The sequence below is a fragment of the Sinocyclocheilus grahami genome, unplaced genomic scaffold (genome assembly GCF_001515645.1).
Source record: "Sinocyclocheilus grahami isolate Dianchi unplaced genomic scaffold, SAMN03320097.WGS_v1.1 scaffold557.1, whole genome shotgun sequence".
In the NCBI taxonomy this organism is placed as follows: Eukaryota; Metazoa; Chordata; class Actinopteri; order Cypriniformes; family Cyprinidae; genus Sinocyclocheilus; species Sinocyclocheilus grahami.
In genome coordinates, this window is record NW_015505736.1 from 255,857 (window position 1) to 264,479 (window position 8,623).

At 41.8% G+C, this 8,623-nt stretch overlaps 1 long non-coding RNA gene across 1 annotated transcript; it reads right to left on the reverse strand.

Annotated features, from left to right (window-relative positions):
- Positions 1-7,968: 7,968 nt before the first annotated feature.
- Positions 7,969-8,395, reverse strand: LOC107556183 (uncharacterized). Its single transcript, XR_001605251.1, has 2 exons — positions 8,357-8,395; positions 7,969-8,135 (listed from the first exon to the last, which is right to left on the reverse strand). It is a non-coding gene; the product is annotated as an uncharacterized lncRNA (long non-coding RNA).
- Positions 8,396-8,623: the final 228 nt, after the last annotated feature.

Genomic DNA, 8,623 nt, shown 5'->3' on the forward strand with positions numbered 1-8,623 from the left:
GGGGACATCCCATAGGCGTAATGGTTTTTATACTGTACAAACTGTATGTGCTATTGCCCTACACCAACCCTACCCCTTACAGTAAACTTTCTGCATTTTTAGATTTTCAATACACTCCATTCTGTGTGATAAGCGTTTTGAAAAGACACACACACACACACACACAGAGTGCACACACGTGATTTATTAGTCTATTAAAACTCAAAATTCAAGGTATTCTAATGCTTCTGTATGCTTTTTATATTTATATAATTTAATATAGTTACCTTAAAGAGTACCGTTTTTCTGCAGATATCAGCATAACAAATTTAATAATTTTATACAAGTTCAGTAAAGTTAGCAATAAGTGACTTACATTTTAGACATAATATTGCTTGTTTTTGCTCAATTGTGCCAACGAAAATAGTTCCAAACAAAGATCACAGCACTGTTTTGCGTCTCTGAGCAATGGTGTTTACTTGTTGAATGAATCAGCTTTTTGAACGAATCGGTTGAATAAATGATTCAGTGACTCACTCATTAACACAGTCAAATGCTTTGTTCCTGAATGAATCAGCGGTTTGAATGAATCTGTTGAAGTTCAATGACTCACTCATTCGTCAGTCATTTGCTGTCACCTACTGGCGGTTTTAATTTTACATTTCAACTATTTTATGTTTTAAAATAATTTCAAATAACAGTGTTCAACGTTTTATGTTAAAAACAAAACATTATTTATTCATCTGTAACTGCAGGTTAAATGCATCCATGTCCCCTCTGAGATACATTAAACTGTGTAAATACATCTAAATATCACTTCAGATGCAGATTCCAGAAATGTTTTCTTATGTTGGAATGAAAGAAACTAAGTACCGGAAGAAGTGTTTCTTATTCATACCCAAAAATGCTAAATGGAAGATGGAGTTAAAACTGAACACAATCTTGCTACTCAAGCAGTGTATGAAATTATTCAGTATATATATATATTTGCTTCTTTTCCATTTTGCATTTACTTCTACTTTTACTTGCAATACTTAAGTACGTTTAAGATTTTAAAAATACTTTTCGTACTTAACTCCAGTAAATATCAAATACTTTAAGACTTTTACTCAAGTAATATTCTAAACGGTGACTTCAACTTCTACCAAAGTAATTTTCTGGTAAGATATCTGTACTTTTACTTGAGTATGGCTTTCAGGTACTTTATACACCACTGGTCACATGAGCATTAGAACTGGAACATGGAGCAATGGAAAAAGGTTGCCTGGTCTGATTTCTTTTAGATCAGCTGTGCGAGTTTGTCATTTACCTGGGGAAGAGATGGCAGCATGATGCACTATGTGTTAAATGTTGTTTGCAAAAGTTTTATTTATTTCATCATAATACAAAACTACTTTTAAGTAGCTGTTAATGGACAAAGGCTGTCTCATATGGTGTAGTTATGACATCTACTAGCAAAGCCAGCATGTGGCTGTAAAAACTCGTCACTTGTAGTATTTCGACACACATTACATCGTCAGACATCATTTCTACTTTTGGGAATTTTGATTCATTTAAGCGACATGGAGAGCCAGTTCATTTGATTCCTGCACTAGATTTTGTGTAGCAGCTGGTGAGCACTAGCCAATGAGATTGCTGTTTGCACATTATTCCTACACTGCACATCCATTGATATCAATAGGAATAGTGTGCTTACTGCACTGCAAATACATGGAGATACGACTGGCAGCTGATTTATTTCTATCTTTTCTTTTGTGTCCATATAGGATTAACTCCTCAAAATCAGTGAATCCCTCCACTTTGATGTTTTACTCTGTGGTGTTTGGGACACACAATACCTCTTAAAAAAAATTCTGGAGCTCAGATGGCAAAATCGTTTCAGGTTACTTATGCAACCATGGTTCCCCGAGTATGGAACAAGACACTGCGTCCTTTAGGGGTTGCTATGGGGAACGCCTCGTCGTGACCAGTGTCTGAAGCATACATTCAAAAACACCAACAACACATTGGCCGGCGACAGCCCATGAGGGGAGAACATGTCATCCACTTCTTCGTCTGAAGCTTGCGTCCGCAGCATGGCAAGAAACCTAGAGGATGCAGTTCGAAGTTCCCTTGAAAGGGAACGTCTCAGGTTACTTATGTAACCATGGTTCCCTTAGTAGGGAAAGAGACACTGCGTCCTCTAGGGGCGCTATGGGGAACGCCTCGTCGTGACCAGTGTCTGAAGCATACATTCAAAAACACCAACAACACATTGGCCGGCGACAGCCCATGAGGGGAGAACATGTCATCCACTTCTTCGTCTGAAGCTTGTGTCCGAAGCATGGCGGGAAACCTAGAGGACGCAGTGTCTCTTTCCCTACTAAGGGAACCATGGTTACATAAGTAACCTGAGACGTTCCCTTTCAAGGGAACTTCGAACTGCATCCTCTAGGGGTCGCTATGGGGAACGGTATACCCATGCCACCATGCTAAGGAGAGTGCATGCCAGAAACCACGGCGAGCACTAAGTACCAACTCTACCATAGCCATGAGAGTTGCCCCTAGGACGTTAGACGCCTGTCCATGACATTATCCCCTACGGCCAAAGGCCTAGGCTACATACCCCAAAAAACGTACCTGTTAGGGCCAGACTCCTGGGCCCGGGGTAGAGCTCAAGGCTTGGAATCAGGAATAGATTCCTTTTAAGGGGATACGACCAAGAGCCTAACATCATACTAAGTCTTGGCCTGCCACACAGGGGCTACTGCTTGGTCTGCATAAGCTTGCTGGAGGAACTGTCTCAACAAACCCCTAGTAGCAACACCCTGTTAAAAGCAGGTATCCAGAGGATACATAGGTGGAGTGGTGCCCAAGGTGGAACTGGGGCTTAACCAGCTCAAGAAGGGGCACGAAGCTGCCATGCGAAGCCCTTACCATACAGGATTTTAGAAAGAACGCAAAGTACTAGCGTGCGAACTTACCACAGTGTGGATTTTAGAAAGTGTACAAAGACTTCACGTGCACACTTACCATAACATGGATTTAAAAGATACCGTTCTAAGGGGCCCTCGTGGAACTCTGAAAGAGCAGCCCATAGATGGAAATGGTGCATCCCAAAAACAATATGTTTGAGAAGTCATCAACTCGATCTAAGGTATAATGCTGGAGTGGCTGGCAGTAAATATTTAGCTGAGGGAGCAAACACCCAGCTCTCAATCGAGAGGGGGGCTCGACCTACCGCATTTGCCAATTCTGGAACAGCAAGCAGTAATTTACTTAGCTGAGGGAGCAACACACCCAGTTCTCAAACGAGAGGGGGGATCGACCTACAGCATGTTCCAATGCTGGAATGGCTAGCACTAAGTTGCCCAGCTGAGGGAGCACAACACTCAGGTCTCAATGAGAGGGGGCTCGACCTACAGCATGATCGTAATAAATCAAAAGGGTAAGCGTACTGCAAGCTAGCCAAAAAACGAAGGGCCTAGTTCGCCTGATGCTGCAGGCTCCATGTGCTCTGGGAAAACAGAGAACTCAACTCTCACGTGAGAGGAGAACTCCGAATTCAGAAAAAGGAATAGCGCGCTCATAGGCAACCCTTTGATAAAGGGGAGCACTCCTAATACCACCACGAGAACAGCCCACGGAGCAAGGAATCCAACTCCTCAGAAGGGGAGAGAACTTGAGCACTCGAAAGGAAGCACCATGCTCACAATAACCCTCAATGGTGAGGGGAGCGATGCTTCAAAATGTGTCAACAGAGACACACTGGTTGAGTAGAGCCCAAGGTACCGGGGTCTAAACCAACTCAGAGAAAGGGAACGAGGCTAATAATGCGTAACCCTTAGCATACAGGATTTCAGAAAGTGCGCAAAGTGCTCAGCGTGCACACTTACCACTATGTGGATTTTAGAAAGTGCACAAAGCTTAGTGTGTGCACTTACCATAGCATGGATTTAAGAGCTTCCCAAGCATCTTTGCACAGACACCCGGAAGTACTGAGCCAAACAGGAGAGGCAAGCTCAAATACAACCCTCTAAGGCGAGGGGAGCACTGCCTGAGACAGCATTACACAAGAAAGTTCTCGCAAATGCCACCTATACTTCCCGCTCAATGCCCCAGCAAGAGGGGATACCCTGGTGACCAGGAAGCCCCTCAGGGCGACCTAGATACGGTGTACCAGACAGGGGCAGCCTGAAAGCATAAGCCCAGCCCGGACATCCAGGAAATTTTGCAGTGCCGTGCCGGGGGCCTGATGATCAAGAAGGCTCCTGCAGAAGACTATGACCTGGCCGCATGATCCAGGAAGCATGAAGCCGGAACCAGGGCTATCATACCGGCTGGACACAATATCGACGAGTGTGGTAAACACTGAAAGTCGAGCACCCGGTTTCTGAATCCAGCAGAGGGGGGTGCTCACCGAAGACCTACCCTAGAAAAGGACAGCAACACACCGGTCCCGGAAAACACTGCAAAGAAAGCTCACAGATAGATCATACACACAACCATCAGCGCATTAAATACATACATATGTATATACAGTGGGTACGGAAAGTATTCAGACCCCCTTAAATTTTTCACTCTTTGTTATATTGCAGCCATTTGCTAAAATCATTTATGTTAATTTTTTTTCCTCATTAATGTACACACAGCACCCCATATTGACAGAAAAACACAGAATTGTTGGAGTGAAAAATTTAAGGGGGTCTGAATACTTTCCGTACCCACTGTATATTTAACCCTTCGACGCGTACGATCACACAAGTGTGATCAGTCTTGGCTGGTCCCTGAAGCGTACGATCACACCGGTGTGATTAGAACTTTCAGTGCATCACGTCATCAACTGCTGAATTTAAATCCGCTTTCGTGCTTTGCCTGGCGCAGAGCCAGATCGGACGCGCTGAGCGCTTGTCATATTATCATAAATATTTATTGTTTTCAACCATATAATACTTATTTTAGGTTTCAGACATTTAAATACACATAAGTACTAGCAAAACCATACATTTACAGCTTGTAAAATGCACGCTGATGTTTATGGAAACGGCAATAATGATCCTTACAAATATAATCTGACGACATGTTTTTATTGATATCATATACAGATTGTGTAGGTAACTATAAAGTTTACTCTGCTCTTCTCCCAGTTTACCGGAGACCTACTTTAACATGTTTCGGGAGGAGAGGATGAATTTGCATGTTGTAAATCCCACAGCTGGGATTCAGTACGAACTAACATGGCGGCGCCCATCACCCGGTATAGATGAACTAACACGGTCGGTATAAAAGTGTTTAAACTACCAAACAGATTTAATTGCACATATTTCAGAATCGGAATATCAGATATTTCATAATATAGTAGCATGTTTGTGAATATTTTGAATAAAACAGGAAAACCGAAATAAAAGTGATCCATGTGTCACACAGATCTATTGTGCTGTGTTGTGTCACATGACAAGCATGACGCGTCGCCATGGAAACAATAAGGCGATACATTTTAAAATAACGGTCGCCTAAAAAAAACTCACGCTGGGGGCTCAGCTAGAATATTTTAAACTCACGTGCGAAAGGGTTAAAAATGGATCGTACTCACCCACCATGGCTCCCACGCCGGAGCCCTGTTCAAGAGGCGACCTGAAGAAGCCTCTAGTCTGGACCATCAGTAAGGTGATCACTATGAAGCCATAGGACCAACCAAAACATCATAGGTCCAGCATAGGAGACTGTAATGCAGGAAGTTCCTACCTAACCTCGGTCAGGTGGAGAGATGGTGGTTATAGGGGAATTAGGAAGGGGAAGATAAGGGCAGATGTAAAACCCCGGAAGGAAACGAGTAGATACTCAAGTATCACTCTGATCTGGACTAAAGTGACGCCTTGTCTGGATCACATCCCTTAGGTTTTGCCTACCTCCCTTTGACCCGCGATTCCTCCTACCCCATGAGCCGTGACACTAGCCTTTTGTGCCCGTCTCTGATCCTCAGACCGAGACGGGCCAGGACCCTTATGTTGTTCGGGCTCAGACCTGGACCTTCGTGGAATGAAGGATTTGAAGGCCGCTGAGCGCGCCTTCGCCTCCCTGAACTTCCCGACCACCGTCTCAACGGAGGTACCAAAAAGTTTTGGGAGTGAAACCGGGGCATCAAGAAGAAAGCACCTTTCTTTCCTCCCGATGTCTGCAAGGTTCACCCACAGATGCCTCTCCATCACCACCATAGCAGAGGCGGCCTGATTAGTAGCACGGAGAGTGAGATCCGTGGTGCGGCGCAACTCAGCTACCTCATTGGGAGAAGGGCCCTCGCCTTTATTCAGGTCTTTCAGCAGGTCAGCCTGATATCGCTCTTACCACGGAAATGCATGCTTCAAACAAAGCAGTCAGTGAAGACGAAGAAGTGGATGACGTGTTCGTGTCGCACCTGTAGTGACGTCATGGGCTGCCACCGGCCAATGTGTTGTTGGTGTTTTTTGAATGTATGCTTCAGACACGGGTCACGACGAGGCATTCCCCATAGCGAACCCTAGAGGACGCATTTCGAAGTTCCCTTGAAAGGGAACCATAACCACTGCCAGGCTGCCAGCCACTTAAGCTGTTAAAATTAATTTAGGATATTCACAGTATATAAAATATACTTTCTAATAAAAATATAGGACTAAATGCAACCTTTAAAGTCTTAAAAATAAAGGTTCTTTATTGGCATTTTTGGAACCCTAGGGGTCTGTCCATTGCACAAAAGGTTCTTTATAGTGGAAAAAGGTTCTTTAGATTATTAAAATGTTCTTCACAGTAAGAAAAAAAGGTTATTTTAAGAACTGTTCACTGAAAGGCTCTTTGAGGAACCCAAAATTATTATTCTGTGGCATTGTTGTGAACACCACCTTTTGGAACCTTTATTTTAGAGTGTAGGTGACATTTTGCAGGTAATTGATAATTAAGTAATTGAATATCCCATCCACCATCTTGACATGTTCTAGTGTCATTCATCATCTGGTAGCTTGAAAAATATATCTTTACTTTTTCAAACAACTCTGATTAAATATGAACTTATATACTAACCTATTACTGCAGATATGATCATTCCAAAAACAAAGTTTCTTCCACTTTCAATAGTGTAACGACCATTTAGAATATCTTCAGGCAACTTACAGCGTTTGACTGATGATAAATCAGATACAATTTTAAGTTTTGAGAATTCAGCCTTTGAAGGCCAAGGAAATTATTACATGATAAGTTACTCAGTTTACTTAAAATGCATACAATTAAGTTCAAAAGTTTTTTTTTACCGCAGCACACTGACTATAAATTGTGTTTTGTATACCCACATGAACATTTTTCACCACGCCATTTAATCCATTTATTATCTCTATACTTGTAGATTATTTTTCTCGGAGAGACAGCCATGTACGAAGTTGTATTCAAGTTTATCGCTATCAGAATAATTGTTTTTCTTGGAATTTTCAGCAACTTCTGCATGCTCTATACCACAGGGATCTCAGAGCAACCTGTTAGACTATTACAAAATGACGTTGTTGCTGTCATTTTTGTTTGTAATTCATTTATTCATTTACTCACATTTACTATTAGAAAGATAAGGTCTGTGCACATGCACTATGTACCTTTCATCAGTCAGCATCTGTAGAAAGAGCGAGAGTGACTCAGAAAGTGCAAAGACTGTGTGTGAATGAGGATTAACCTGTAAAGCCCATGTTGTGTAGCTCCAGGGGCCACTTGCATAAACAATCACTATGTTATGACTGTGTCTTAAGAACGTCTCGGTTACGTATGTAACCCTCGTTCCCTGAAGGAGGGAACGGAGACGTCACGTCGGAGGACCGACGAATTGGGATCTCGCTTAGAGGGACCAATCTACTCCGAGTGTAAACTAAACGAAATATCAGTTAGCCAAGGAGTAATCAGCCTTACTTTTCAATTAAAATTAGACCAGTCTACCTTTTTACAACTGCTGTTTCATATTAATTGAGGATATAGTGTAAAAAGAAACCAAACTCATTGTAACAGTTTGAATGTCAAGCTTTATTCTGAATCAGTGATGACTTTGTAACATAAGCAAGTAGATTGATGTATCAAGCGTGTTTGTATGTGTGTGTGTGTTAGTGTCTGAGTTGCTCCTGCATCAGCGTGTTTCTCCATCTTCATTCACATCTGAGGGATCATCAGATCTTAATACAGAAAATTATGATAAACGTAGAGTTGCATGCTGGTGGACATTAATGTTGTTTTTAATATCAGTTTACATGCCAAAAGATGCTTATCTATTAAAAATTACAAGACATTTATTCCATTCAAATTTTGCACTGCAACAAACTCTGCGAACAGAAAATATATTATTGTAAATCAAATGTGGCTAGTAATGTAATCAAAACATTTCATAGTTTCATACCTCTGTGTTTCATTCAACGACACTGAACGTCTTTTGAACTGAAAAAAAAGCAAAACAGCAAAAACAATTAATTTTCAATCAATCAATCAACGAAGAGTTACATTTCAAGCAGATCTAGCTATTAACTAAACTTAGCAGATTAAAAAAGATAGCAGATATAGCTATTAACTAAACTAAATCTTCTTTCAGGACACAAAATGCTGAAGTTTAACCTGGAGTTGAAACTGTTGCCTGGTTTATTTCAAACTAGCTTGAGAACAAATGGCA